General features: G+C 47.0%; 1 pseudogene; it reads right to left on the bottom strand.

The window, feature by feature from the left end:
* Positions 1-1,411: 1,411 nt before the first annotated feature.
* Positions 1,412-1,740, bottom strand: LOC101642477 (annotated as a pseudogene).
* Between the last annotated feature and the right edge of the window lie 12,024 nt (positions 1,741-13,764).

The raw sequence follows: 13,764 nt of genomic DNA, 5'->3' as shown, positions 1-13,764 counted from the left end.
GGGTTGTACATGACATAGCCAGATTCCTGGGCATGGTGTTAGACCAGGTGGACTAGAGAAACAAATCCAGAGACACTCATGGATGCGTCAGAGAGAGCTTTATGTCAAAGAGCAATTGTATATTGAGAAAACTTCCCAGCCCAGTCCAGATAAAATCCTTAAGTCCAATATTAGCTCATATGTCTGATCCTAGTCCATGAACTCCTCCTTAGACTCACGCAGCACATGCAATGATGTTGAATGCAGGAAGTTCACAGGCTGGTGGGTGGAAAGTCCTGTGGATCCAGTGGCAGTGGACGCACCTCCAGGGCTCTGGCTGCCATCAGTGTGCCTCCATGTGGCTCGTCAAGAGGAATGGGAAGCAGAGAGAAGGAGTGTGGCCCTTCCCCAGGGAGAAAAAGGAAGTCTCTAGAATCCCCGTGAGAAGGCTACACCCACACAGAGGCCTCATTGGGTATGACCTGCTTGGCAGTCTAGACTCCACCTCTTCACTCATAAAATCCTTCAGTTGACACATGAATATATAACTACCACAGGCACCTAAAAATGGAGAGACATATTTTGTGTTTATGTACATGTTTATTCATTTTTTCTGGCAATCCTCGAATTGATCCTGACCTATGGTGACCACATGTGTGTTAGAATAGAACGTTGCTCACAGGGGCTGAGTGTTCAGAGGGAGCTCACTAAGCCTTTCTTCTGAGGACCCGATGGATGGACTCAAACCTCCAAACTCCAACTTCATGAGCCAATGACACCACCCATGCATGTAACAATTTCAAATTAACTCTGTGCTGTCAAGTGAGAAAACGATGACTATTGGCAATCTCGTGAGGGATTTCTTCAAACTCTTCCACTGAGTAGGGAGGGGCATGGAGTTCCAGGGCCCCCAAATGTTGACACCCAACATGTTGCCCAATGAGAATGTACATATAACGGACGAAAGAGATGACATCACTAGCCAAGAATCAAATTGCTGAGGTTTTCATTATAAGCTCTTAATGGCATCTAACTGGGGCCTTGGTGGCAGAATGGTTACGAGCTGGGCTGTGGTCCAGCAGTTCGAAACCACCAGTCGCTTCCCTGGGAGAAAGACAGGGCTTTGCACTCCCAGAGAGTTGGTTTCAGAAACCCGCAGGGACAGTTGGACTGTCCTACAGTCGACTTGATGGCAGTGAGCTTGGTTTGACTCTTTGATGGCATACAATCACCTCTGTCGGGCTGTAAGAATAAAGACGGATTTATTTATTTTCCCCGGAAAAGTTCAGTGCTTTTGTTTTTAAGTAAAATGAGAGAATATGTGAAAACGCTTAAGTCTTACACTTAATTTTCTTACAATACAAATAGTAGAAGTCTGGAGACTTTTAATCATTCCTCTTGAGTTCCAGCTGGGACAGGACTACAATGGGTGTCAAGTGATCATATTGATTCCAACTCGGGCAACCATCAGCAAACTGGTACCTGCAATTTAGCCTGCAGGCATACATTTCCCGGAGTTGTAGAATCTCATTCCCATAAAGCCAGCCAAGGTCCCAGACGTAGCTAGGAAAACCCAAATGTTCCTGGGATCTTGAGAGAGCTGACAGGCACCAGGCTAACCCCCCTGAAGAGAAGTCCAGCAGAGAGGGCTGGGACCCTACCTGCTTTTGCATAGCCAGTGATCCCACTAGAAGCAACCAGTGCTGCGTAGCCAAAGCCAAAGCAATGAAAGGGCACCAGTGGGCTGGGCTGTTTCTCCATGGTTCTTTTCCCACTCTGTCCAACTGCACAAAGACACGACGTCTGCCCCCGAACGGCTTTCCCAAGGTCAGCTCCGGCAGACAGGCCAAGAGAACTCTTTAGGCTTCCAGAAAAAATACACAGACAATCCTGAGACTCCCCTAGACACCCTCTCCCTCCTGCACAGCTTCTCCAGCGACTGCCACCTTGCCTTAGCGGGTACATTTGTTGCAGTGAGTGACCCGAGGCTGATACATTACTCATGCCCGTGTCTCTGAAGAGAAGTCATCGTTTTTATCAGGCTCTCAGGGTGATTCCTTTTTCACTGATGGAACTACAGTTCAGTACGCTCAGCCTGGGGACCCCTGCTCCTTGGAACGGTTTGTAAATGTGTCTCCTAGGATCCACGTGACTGCTTTGAAGTGTTAACTCTCTTAGACACTTTTATTTCTAGTCTTTCCAGGTCTAGGGAGAACTGGAGTCCTCACCGGAACCAGGAAAAATCTGACAGTCAGAAATGGGAGGCTGCTCCAGTGGAAGGAGCAGTCTGAACCAGGAGGGAAACCCCCTGTTTGTTGGGTGTTTAGATGGACTTTTTTTAAGTTCTAATTTCCGCTCAGGTATTTTGGAAGTTCTAAACCCAATTGCTTTCTTGTTAGTGGTTGGCCTGAGTGGAAGGTCAGAGTGAATGAAGGCTGTTTTATGCAGGCTGGGCAGTACGTCTAGAAATGAATGCAAAGGGCATTAGGCCAAAGAGGACGAGGTCTAAGTTCAAATAGGCATGGGATTATCCATTGGAACACACTCAGTTGGATTCAAGCACTTGTAGTTAACTTGAGCACCCGCAAGCGGATTGAACTGCTTGCTTGGCTAATTTATTGACGCCTGGACTCAGTGGCTGCCTCATTCAATGGGGTAAAGATGTTAAGGACCTAAAGCTTAGGGAAATGGGACTCTTAGAGTGGATTGACATGTACCATCTGCTCAGCCACTCTTATCCATGCCCCTGGGAAGATCCAAATGATGCTCCATGTACCACAATCAGCTTTCCAGGGAAGCGCTCCTGAAAAGCAAAGCCAGAGACAGTTGTAGATGGCACCTTACAAATAAGCTCCCTGACCTCACAGGGAATAATAGCGTTCCGATGGACCGTTTCAAGAGGAGTGGATGATCATAGTAGGATGCGGGAACAGAATAACCATCCTCGTGTTTTGGTTTTCAGAGATCTGTTAAGGCAGCTAATTGATCATGGAGCCCCTAGGTAGAGAATAGCTTACTCAGGCGGACGTTTTTCTTTTTTTCTTTTTTTTGAGTTTGAACATTTTATTCAATTTTTCCCCACACTGACTGCATTCATAGGTCTTATCTAGTATATGAATGATCTGATGCTCGTAGAGCTCGGACTCCTCGATGAAGGTTGTCCCACATTTATAGCACCGCTCCGTCTGTCCATGTATCTTTCATGTTGCAAGTGTTCGAGCTTATGATCACCAACTTTCCGGATTTCAATGGAAACCAGGTTGCGATTGTTCTCCAACATCGCATCCTGATATAGGGTCTTCTGAGCAGGGTTCAGGAGCTGCCATTCCTCCCGGGGTGAACTTTACAGCCACATCGTTGAATGTCAGTGATTCCCGGAGAGCACTCGTAAAGGTCAACAAACAGACCTTGAACTATTTACAAGCTTTTCTTTTTGTTGTCGTTGTTTTATTTTGTTGCTTTGTTTTGCTCTGTCTTGTTTTCTGTGCATATTACTATCTCCGCAGTTCTAGCTGAGCCTTGGTCATTTTCTTTGGTTCTTAGGACACTGCCGGCAACTGGGATGCTCTGCTTGTCTTATCTGGATGAGCTCTAATGATGTTCACAAATTTCAATCTCTCATGGGGACATCCCAGAAATAATAATACCCAAACCAGGCACTTCTTCCTCTTTCTTCTGCGCTGCTGCTGACGCACAATCTGCAGGAAGATAGGTCCAGGGCCTTTACAGAAAGCCAGTCAAGGCAGGACCCATGATAATGGCCCCTGTTCTCTCATCAGGAAGTTGACCTCCATCAAGGAAACACCGAGGCAGGCAAGTGAAGAGGGGCTGGCTGGAAAGGACTGCAGGCAGTCAACTTCGAAGGCATTCTCCCCCTGCCCCACCCACCCAGGAAGATGATCTACCTGCCTGCTTGGAGTCAGGTGAATGGATTTGGTTCACAAACCAGTCAGAAGTTGAAATCCTCCCTTGTGATACTCCACTGTGCAAGACAGTAGTAACAGATTTCTAGCCCCCTATTCTGGATCCTATTTCTCTGTGGCAAATCTTTGATCCTCTTGGGACCCTCGCACTGCACCTTCTCAGTCAGAGGAAGTAGGTTCGGGAGGAAAGTCGACCTTTTTCTACATACACCCAATCCTCTCTTGTCAACATGGTTAAGTTCCAAAGACCAAGTTGTTACGGGGAAATCAATGTCAAGTGAAAGTGGGCTATCTGGCAGTTATGTAATGGTGAGATCTGGTAGTTATATAGCGATGGGACCATAGTAGCTATGCACTGATGTAACCATCCTCAGAATTTGTGATCTGATGTTATCATCTTCTATTTTCACCTAACTGCCAAACCACTGAGAATCATGGCCCAATCAAGTTGACACTTAGCCTTAACCATCACAGACAGTGTTACTCTCACTTGGCACCTCCGTGCTCCTCACTACTAGATGTACATAGATAATGCACAAAATAGCCAGTAGATTAAAAAAAAACCCCACTATTGTCGTAATGGGAAATGTCAAATAATGGGCTCATTGATAAGTAAGTAGTAGGTGTCATTGGAAAAAAAAACCAGTAACTCGAATCAAGTCTGCACAGTGGGGTTCAAAGCCTCTCCCTCAGTTCTCAGACTTGAGCCAGTTCAAAGACCCAGAGTCCCTGGTTGGGGGAAGCTGACTCTCTCTTTTTTTTGGGGGCGGGGGAAGCTGACTCTCTTTAAGGAAGGACTCTGCATGTATATGTATATATTTTATAATTCATGATTAAAGGTTTTATTTTTTTAATTTTCAGTTTATTTAGTTTTTCTTTCTTTTTTAAAAAAATTTATACAACTCTTATCACAATCCATACATACATCCATTGTATGCCAAGCACCTTTGTACATTTGTTGCCCTCATCATTCTCAAAACATTTGCTTTCTACTTGAGCCCTTGGTATCAGCTCCTCATTTTTCCCCTCTCTACCCGTTCCCACCTTCCTCATTAACCCTTGATAATTTATAAATTATTATTACATTGTCATATCTTACACTGTCCAATGTCTCCCTTCACCCACTTTTCTGTTGTCTGTCCCCCAGGGAGGAGGTTATATGTGATCCTTATAATCAGCTCCCCCTTTCTACCTTTCCTTCCCTCCACCCTCCTGGTATCGCCACTCTCAGCACTGGTCCTGAAGGGATCATCTGCCCTGGATGCCCTGTGTTTCTGGTTCCTACGAAAGTATATTGTCAACTTTCCTCCAGGCTTTCTCCAGAAAGACCTAGAACCAATGATTAGGCTGGCTGTGCACTGGGGAGGAAAGAGCTTAGATTATTAGATACTGGATTTAGCCACAAAATGCCACTCTGGTTCTGCTGGTCAGAACGAAGGCTTATGAAGACCATGTGACAAGTGGAGTCTGAATTTTAGTCTACTTTGGGGAATGATCTTAGTTTTCAAGGAAACAAACACTTCAACAGGAAACGGTTCCATTCAGTTGCAAGTTGAGCCGGCTCACCCAGCATCCTCATACAACAGGTAGAGATGTGAGGTATCATATTGACTGGGATAACCAATCTTACTAGTAAGGGGGGTGTGGTTGATTACTGGATATGATCCAAGAAAGCATGAGAGAGAAATTTTAATTTTGAGTCACCACTGGGATACCAATTATACAGTTTTAAATAAACTTGACCTTCTAGAGCAGTGGTTCTTAACCTTCCTGATGCTGTGACCCTTTCATACAGTTCCTCATGTTGTGGTGACCCCCAGCCATAAAATTATTTTCATTGCTTCCTCAACACTGTCTTTTTGCTACTGTTATGAATTGGGCGACCCCTATGCAAGGGTTGTTCGACCCCCAAAGGGGTCACGATCCACAGGTTGAGAACCACTGATCTAGAGGCATGGGGTCTAACACGAAATGAGCAGAAGTGGAAATTCCCTTCTACTTGTTGGACGAGCAGAGGCCTACGAATAACAACAACACCAAAAAAACTCAGTATTTTCTGGGGAATGTTATAAGGCGTGGGGAGACTCAACTTCTGACCCCTCCCTGAGATGACTACAGCCTGCTGAGAGAAGCGCAGTTCAGGAGAAGAGTTAGAGCAGGGAGTGCTGAAAGACAACCAGAGATTTACCAGAAATACTTGGTTCTCATTCCACAGGCCCCTCTACTTCACGGCAGTCCTCATTTGGCCAAGACTATGTCAGATGATAGAGGAAACGATGGCCACAGCTCCACAGCACAACAGTAAGTGACTCTGTGCTTGAGAAAGCTTCACACAGGACAACATGAGGGGCTCATCAGAAAGAAGCAGTTGATCACGGGGTCCCCAGGACCCCTTGCCTTCCTGGGCACATGGTTTATATCTTTCTGAGGTGAAAAAAAGATAAAGATACATGATTCCCCCCCACATGTACTATATCATAGAAGGGATTAGTCCCTGGAGAAGGTCATCATGCTTGGTAAAACAAAGGGTTAATGAAAAAGAGGCAGACCCTAGGTCTCCCCAGTGGACAGTGGACATCAGGGAGTCTCCAAAGTAGGCCATACTGCACCTAGCCATGAGCCACAGCCAGGCCCTCACCTGACGGTCACCCCTTCCAAATGGGGCGCACACAGGAGGTGCTGCAGCCGGGAGCCACCGTGGTTGGCATTGGGGAGGAGACATCATCGTTCTGGGAGTGGAGAAGAAATCTGTGACCAAACTGCAGGATGAGAGATCGGCGAAGAAGAGCTGTGCTTTGGGAGACACTGTCGGCATGAAGCCCGCAGGGCTGGCTGGCGGTGAAGGACCCGGGCCCCTTGGAGCCCATCACCTGCAGCATCACCAGCCTGAAGCGGTGAAGCACGCAGAGCAGTTAGTGCAGGCCGTTTGGCATCTCCTGCCTCGTCACGGTCTGTGGCTTTGCACACCCAGTCTGCAACGTCTGGAAGGCGCTTACCATGCACAGGAGGGCAACACTACGGGCCTTGCGTCTCTGTCAATGTGAGAGGCTTCCTGCGGAAGCACTCCCCGAGACAGACGGATGACCCGGCTGGTTGGCGCCACAGGACCTTCTTCAAGTGGCCCCATCAGCCGCCAAGAACATGGTGCTTGTGGGCAGGCAGCACAGCCAACCTCTCGAGACTTGAAGTCCCGAAGAAATGGAGGAATAAGTTGCTGACATTGAGAAAGAAACAGAAGGAACAGAAGAAAGCATCGGCATGATGAAGGCCCCACTTGGCGTGATTTTTTTTAACTTCACATCGTGGATGTCCCTAAGCATGGGCAGGCCTCTCCTTCCATCTGTGCAACAACAAACCTCCCTGCTTAAAAGACACACTAAAGAAAAAGAAGGTGACCCCACGCAACACGGGTTGACGCAGTGGCTGCAACAATGGGCTCAAACAACGGTGAGGACGACGCAGGGCCCGGCGGTGTTTTGTCTGTTGGCCATGGAGTTGCTATGAGTCAGGAAAGATCCGAAGGTACCTCATAACAACAACACTACCTGAGGCACGTTGGCCAATGAGAGGATGACACCGTGAGGTAGTTTCGGAGGGACCTGCTTATGATTCAAGGTGTTGAGGAGACGGGGATAAATGAGAGTCTGGAGGTGGAGACCCTGGCTTGACGGTTACATCTACTTCCTAGGAAACAAATGTCCATGCATTGGATGGCCTAAATATAACCTCTCACATGTTCTAAGTCTAAACTCAAGATGCTGGCTCAGGTATGTTCTCTGAAAGCTCAAGGGGGAGGACATGTCTTATGTTGTGCTAGTCTGGGTACTTTAGAGAAACAAATCCACAGAAACTCATATGTATAAAAGAGAGTTTTATATAAAGAGTAAGTGCACATCAAGAAAACATCCCAACCCAGTGCTGCCCAAGCCCACAAATCCAATATTAACCCGTATGTCCGACAGCAATCCACAAAGTCCTCCTCCATCTTACAAAACACACGCAATGACGCCAACTGCACGAGGAAAGCTGAATCAGTGAATGTGTAAGCATCTCAGTGCTGGCAGGGGTCTCCACACGGCTGCTCCAGCACCCAGGGCTGCATCGGGATAGGTCCATGTGGCTTCTTCTTGGGGAAGCAGGGAACTGGCTAAGGCAGCTGCACCCTGGTCTGACCATCACAAAGCAAGAGACCTGAGAACTAGAAAGGTGAGGCTCACCGAGCCATCTATCTCTCCACCTTTCAAATAGCCCCACATGTGTTTATTGGCCAGGTTGGCATAGTAAACATTAACTATCGCTTATGTGTTTACCTTAGCTACTGATAACGTACAGCTTCAGACAAGCCCAGCTTTCCTTGACTGGTAGACACATCACTCCAATCTTTGCCTCTGTTGCCGCAGGCATTCTCCCTAGGTTTCTGCCTCTGTCCCTCTTCATCTCTTCTTGTAGGGATAAGAGTCACATGGGAGTAAGGGTCCAACCTGCTCCAGTATGACAGCTCCTTCAGTAGCTACAGCTGCAAACAAGATCCCATTCTGAGATTCCAGGAAGGCCACTCTGCAGAGTGGCCATGTACAGAGACTGAGAGCAGAGAGGAATGATGCACAAACACACTCATAACGGGGCTGACTTAGGCTCACACCTCACGGTCCCCGACTGGTCTCCTTCCAGGCCTTTTCATGACACAGAGGTAACTTCGGTTTTAGATGCAACTGTTCACCTTTGAGCCCATTTAACGGCCACAGTACAGATCCCGCTTCCTGCCTCCAGACCTGTATCCTCCTGACAGCGCTCCTTTCTTATTATCTCTGTGCAGGAAGCCCCTGGATGTGGACCCTTGATGGGGTCTGTTAGAGATTGTAGATCTTAAGTATAAATCCATAACACTTAATTTTTCATAGGGCAATTTCTATGCCTTCATCATACACAGTTCATACATGAGCTCTAGGGCAGAAACATGTAGAGTCTCACCCGGAGCCAGAAGGCTATGGGCTCTGTGCAGCATTTAGCGTGTGCTGGTTTCTCAGTGAATACACAAGGGACACCGCTCCTTCTTTAGAGGTGCTGCACAGCTGGTTAAGTGGAGGGCTGCTTACCGCTAGGTCGGCAGTTCAAACCCATCCATGGAGAAAGATGAGGCTATCTGCTCCCATAAAGATTTACAGCCTCAGAAATAGGGAGTTTTTCTGTTTGGTCTTGTTGGGTCAGTTGAGTCAGAACTGACTTAATGGCAATGGGTTTGGTTGGGTTTTGGGGGGCTGGGGTAGCAGACGGGGTGGGGTGGGTGAGGTTCGGGCTCGCCAGGCAAAGCTAGACCGGGCCAGCAATGTCTCTGATCATGAGCTAGTGGGCTGTCCTGAAGGAATGGAGGGAAGACTCCGAGATGTTAAAAGAAGAACTGGAAGTGAATAGAAACTTAAAAACTGGATAGGAAGATGCAGAAAGGCAAATAAAGGATGAAATAAGCTATTTAAAGCAAGTGGCTGGACTAGGAAGGCACTCTAGTGGCAGATATTGGGCCCATGGCAGCAGAATTTAATGGAACCACGAGAGAATGTTTCAAAATTCACATGATTTTTACTTCAAAGCCTTCCATTATTATTTTACAAGAGCCCTTCAACTTCTCAGACTTGGGAAGTGTTACACAGTTTACAGAAGCTTTAAAGCCAACGTTCAATCTAGTGGAAGAGGAAATGTAAGTTTTGGGCAATTTGTCTCACATATTTTCGCAACCAACAGCTAGCTATTCATCTTCCCTCTATTAACGGGGAGGGCTCAGTCTTTGCCACCAGAACCTGCTTGGGACTTTCTATTAAAGAATGTGCTTTTGATCCAGGGGAAGATGAAGCACTATGAAATGTTTCAGAATTCTACCATAAAAGAGTGAAGAAAAAAAACCCACCACAATAATATTAACCCTAGACATATGACAGGAATTCAAACTTCTCTCTTCTCTCAGCCAAATCCAGGTCTTGTTTGAGGGCGGGAGTGGTGGGGCCATCATTAGAGAAGAGTGTTCTCCTACTCCCCAGGGCAGAGAACAGATGTCCTCCCCCCAACTGTGGAAGAGAATTAGGATCCTAAGCAGACCGCACTGAATAGGGAGCCGAACTCAAGTTCAAGACACACAGTTCTGGCCCCACTGTGCCTAAAGGTTCGAGAGATCTGCTAGGCACAAGGCAAAATGAGGCCTGGAAAACACCAGCACGGGTGGCAACGGGAGGGCCAGGGGAATCAGGAGAGCTGATTCCAGACAGGACGGTGAGCCTGGCTCACAGCCACCTGAGTCAGGGACTAGCGTTTTCCATGGGATGTTCTGAGAGCAAGAGTGTGAGCGCTGGGTTGATTGGGAAGTGTCGTCAGAAAACAAGATAATGGAGCGTGAATTTTCAAAGGTGAAGCAGTTTCGAGTTTGTGGTAGGCCTTGGGCTAGTTCCCTGGAAGTAGGCTCAGGAAGTTCTGCAGAAAAAGAAGCCTCCTGCAGAAAGAAAACAAACTCTGGGAGATGGATCCCCGGGGAAATGCTAAGGTCTTTAAAAGGTAACCATTTTAACTGACATCGGTCTGAATGGAAATGAAGCCCAAGCAGGTATTCCAGCAGGGGGGAGCTGCACTATTGAGAGGCATCTTCGAGCTTGGCACTTGACATACTGCTTGACCTCGGCACGATTGACATTTGAGACCAGACACTCGTTGTTGGAGGAAGGGGTGTGCATTGTAGAATGCTTAGAATGCTCTTTGGTGCCAGTTGCATGTTCCCCAGGTGTGAGAACCCCAAATGTCTCCAAATGGCTCCTGGAGCTAGGGCAAAACTGTCTCCAGTTGAGAAGCAGTCTTAGACAAATCTCATCTCCTTCCTTGATGAACATTCACTGATCTCAAAGTGCTGTTAAATCCGCCTTCTTGAATTCTCTCTCAAATATATTCTCTCTGCTCTGTCTTCAGGTACATCGCCTAAGGCAGTGGTTCTCAACCAGTGGGTCTCGACCCCTTTGGAGGTCGAATGACCCTTTCATAGGGGTCGTCTGATTCAGAACAGTAGCAAAATTACAGTTATGAAGTAGCGACGAAAATAATTTTATGGTTGGGGGGTCAACCACAACATAAGGAATTGTACGAAGGGTTCGCCGTATTGGGAAGGTTGAGAACCACCGTTAAGGAAATGCACAGGGCAGTTCTTGAGGTCAAAAAACGCAGCCAGGAAGAGCTTTGAGTGCTGGATGCAGTAGCTGACAGCTGGCACCAGATGGTGCCAACACAGCACCAGCTCTAAAACAAAGGCGCCCGGCCAGAGCTAAGCTCATCCTTTGCTCATAATCAGCTGCTTATGACTCAGCCATACTGCATATGCAACTCCAGCCACCACTCACCTACAGAGGACTCGTGCACTTGGAACCACTGAACGCGTGTTAGGGATGATGGTGATGATGCTCTGATTAGGTACCAGCAAGTTGGTTCCAACTCACTTTGATCCTATGAACAACGGAACCAACACCCGGCCTGGTCCTGTGCCATGCTCCTACCCATTGCTGTGTTGGAGCCATGGTGGCAGCCACGGGATCAATCTACCACCTTGAATGCTTTCTCTTTGGGGCTGACCTTCTGCTTTACCAAGAAGGATGCTCTTTTCCAGGGTCCTTCTGACAACATGGTGATGGGGCTGTGAAAATTGGAAGCAAAGAAGGATCGATTGATGGAAAATCAATCCCTTTCTCGCACTCACTGCCATCAAGTCCATTTCCACTCAGAGTGACCCTAGAAGACACGCCAGGACTGCCCCTGTGGGTTTCCAGAGTGCCATCTTTCTCCCTGTGTCCTTAGAAAGGTCGTTTGAGGTCATCAATTAGAAAGAATTTTTCAGCCACATAAATGGCGGCTGCACACGTGGAACTCACCATTGGAATATACAGGAATCAAATGGACTACATCTGTGGAAAGAGATGGCTGAAGAAGCTCAGAATCATTCCTTAGAACAAAGGCGGGGGCTGGCTGTGGGACGGACTATCAATTGCTCACAGGCGGGTTCAACTTGGAGCTGTAGAAAATGAAAACAAGTCCAAGAGAGCCAAAGTACGACCTTGAATATATCCTCTCTGAATTTAGATAGCTGAATGTTGAAGAGGTTTGATGCATGGGGCACTAATGCCTGCAGACGAGAGGAGGTGTGGGATGACATCAAGGACAGCAGGTAACAATACAGTTAACCTTGATGGAGCACGTACTCCGGTCAGACTCTGGCATCTGTGTACTGCATGGATCATCTCTTTAAAGTGTCACAACTATCCTAAGACATAGAGTAATTGATTTATGGATAATCATAATAATTATTATACAATTGACAAAATAATAGTAATTTCCTATATGAAAAAACAGAGGTACAGTGAACCCTCGTTTATCGCGGTTAATCGGTTCTAGACCCTACCGTGATAAATGAAATTCCGCGAAGTAGGATTCCTTATTAGTAAATCAAATATTTTCGTAGTTAGAGCATAGAGGACATGAAAAAACACCCTTTAGTCACCATTACACTCGTATTACCCAATTTATTAAACGAAAAAGGGAAAATACAGTAAAACATTTTGGATGTTACAATTATCATTTATTATTTATTATATTATTTATGGCGTCAAGTGTGTACAGTATGAGCCAATCAGTGGCAGTAATGACAGAGCATGCGCTGTTACGCAAAAACCGCGATAGAGTGAAGCCGTGGAAGTCGAAGCACGAAGTGGCGAGGGTTCACTGTATAGAGAAGTTAAGAAACTTGAGACAATTTACACTTAATTCTTCTACAAGTGTTGGACAAGTTATTTTAGCCATTGAGAGCCTAGCATATACATCAGGCACTGTTACAGGCCTGGGGTACCCTTATTAACCCAGTATTAGAGAATAGGAAACATGTCAGAGATGTGAGGGGTGCAGTTCAAGTTTGCACGGTTTACCAAAAATCAAAAAACCAAAAAAAAACACACAGCCATTCAGGGTTTCCAAGACGGTAACTCTTCACGGGAGAAGAAAGCCTCATCTTTCTCCCTCGAAGGGATTTTGAACTGCTGACCTTCCTGTTGCAGCCCATGCTACACCACCAGGGAACCTTTGCACGCTTTTCTCAGTCAGTGTTTCAACCCAGGGCTCTCCGTCTGACTCCAGCCCCTCCCATGGCGTCCATTGCAGAATACCAAGAGGAATCTCTAGGCTGTTCCCCATCCCAATTGGTCTGCTAGGTTGGTCTGCTGTCTGACCGGACTCTTGGGTCATCCCTGTGTGTCAGGCTTTGCTCTGGGATCCCAAAGTGAACAAGACAGACATTAAAATATATGAAATAAGTCTCACACACACAACCGTGGTCTGACCCGTGGACTTTGAATAGTCAGACTGTGGTTCACAGGGCTTTCAAGTGGCTGATGTTTCAGAAGTAGATCGCCAGGACTTTCTTCAGAGACACCTCTAGGTCGACTCAAACCTCCAACCTTTTGGTTAGTAGCCGAGCACTGTCCAAGAACTCCAAGACCGATTTAGATCCCGCTAGGAGCCTGTGTGGCACCATGGTTACCGACTGGGCTGCTGACAGCAAAGTCGGCAGTTTGAAAAGCCCTCCCAGGGAGAAAGAGGAGGCTTTCTACTCCCATAAAGAGTTACAGTCTTAGAAACCCAGGGGCAGTTTGACCCTGTCCTAGAGGGCTGTGATCAGTCGACATCGACCTGATGATAATGAGTTTTTGTGGTTGTTTGGTGGGATGCTGGATTACGGGTTGGTTGGTGGGATCGTGGATTACGGGTTGGTTGGTTGGTGGGATGGTGGATTACGGGTTGGTTGGTTGGTGGGATGGTGGATTACGGGTTGGTTGGTTGGTGGGATGGT

Source organism: Echinops telfairi, unplaced genomic scaffold, assembly GCF_000313985.2.
Source record: "Echinops telfairi isolate 266 unplaced genomic scaffold, ASM31398v2 ScPeMD7_1713;HRSCAF=2227, whole genome shotgun sequence".
Lineage (NCBI taxonomy): Eukaryota > Metazoa > Chordata > Mammalia > Afrosoricida > Tenrecidae > Echinops > Echinops telfairi.
The sequence above is the reverse complement of the archived record's forward strand: the minus strand, read 5'-3'. Positions and strand labels throughout refer to the sequence as shown.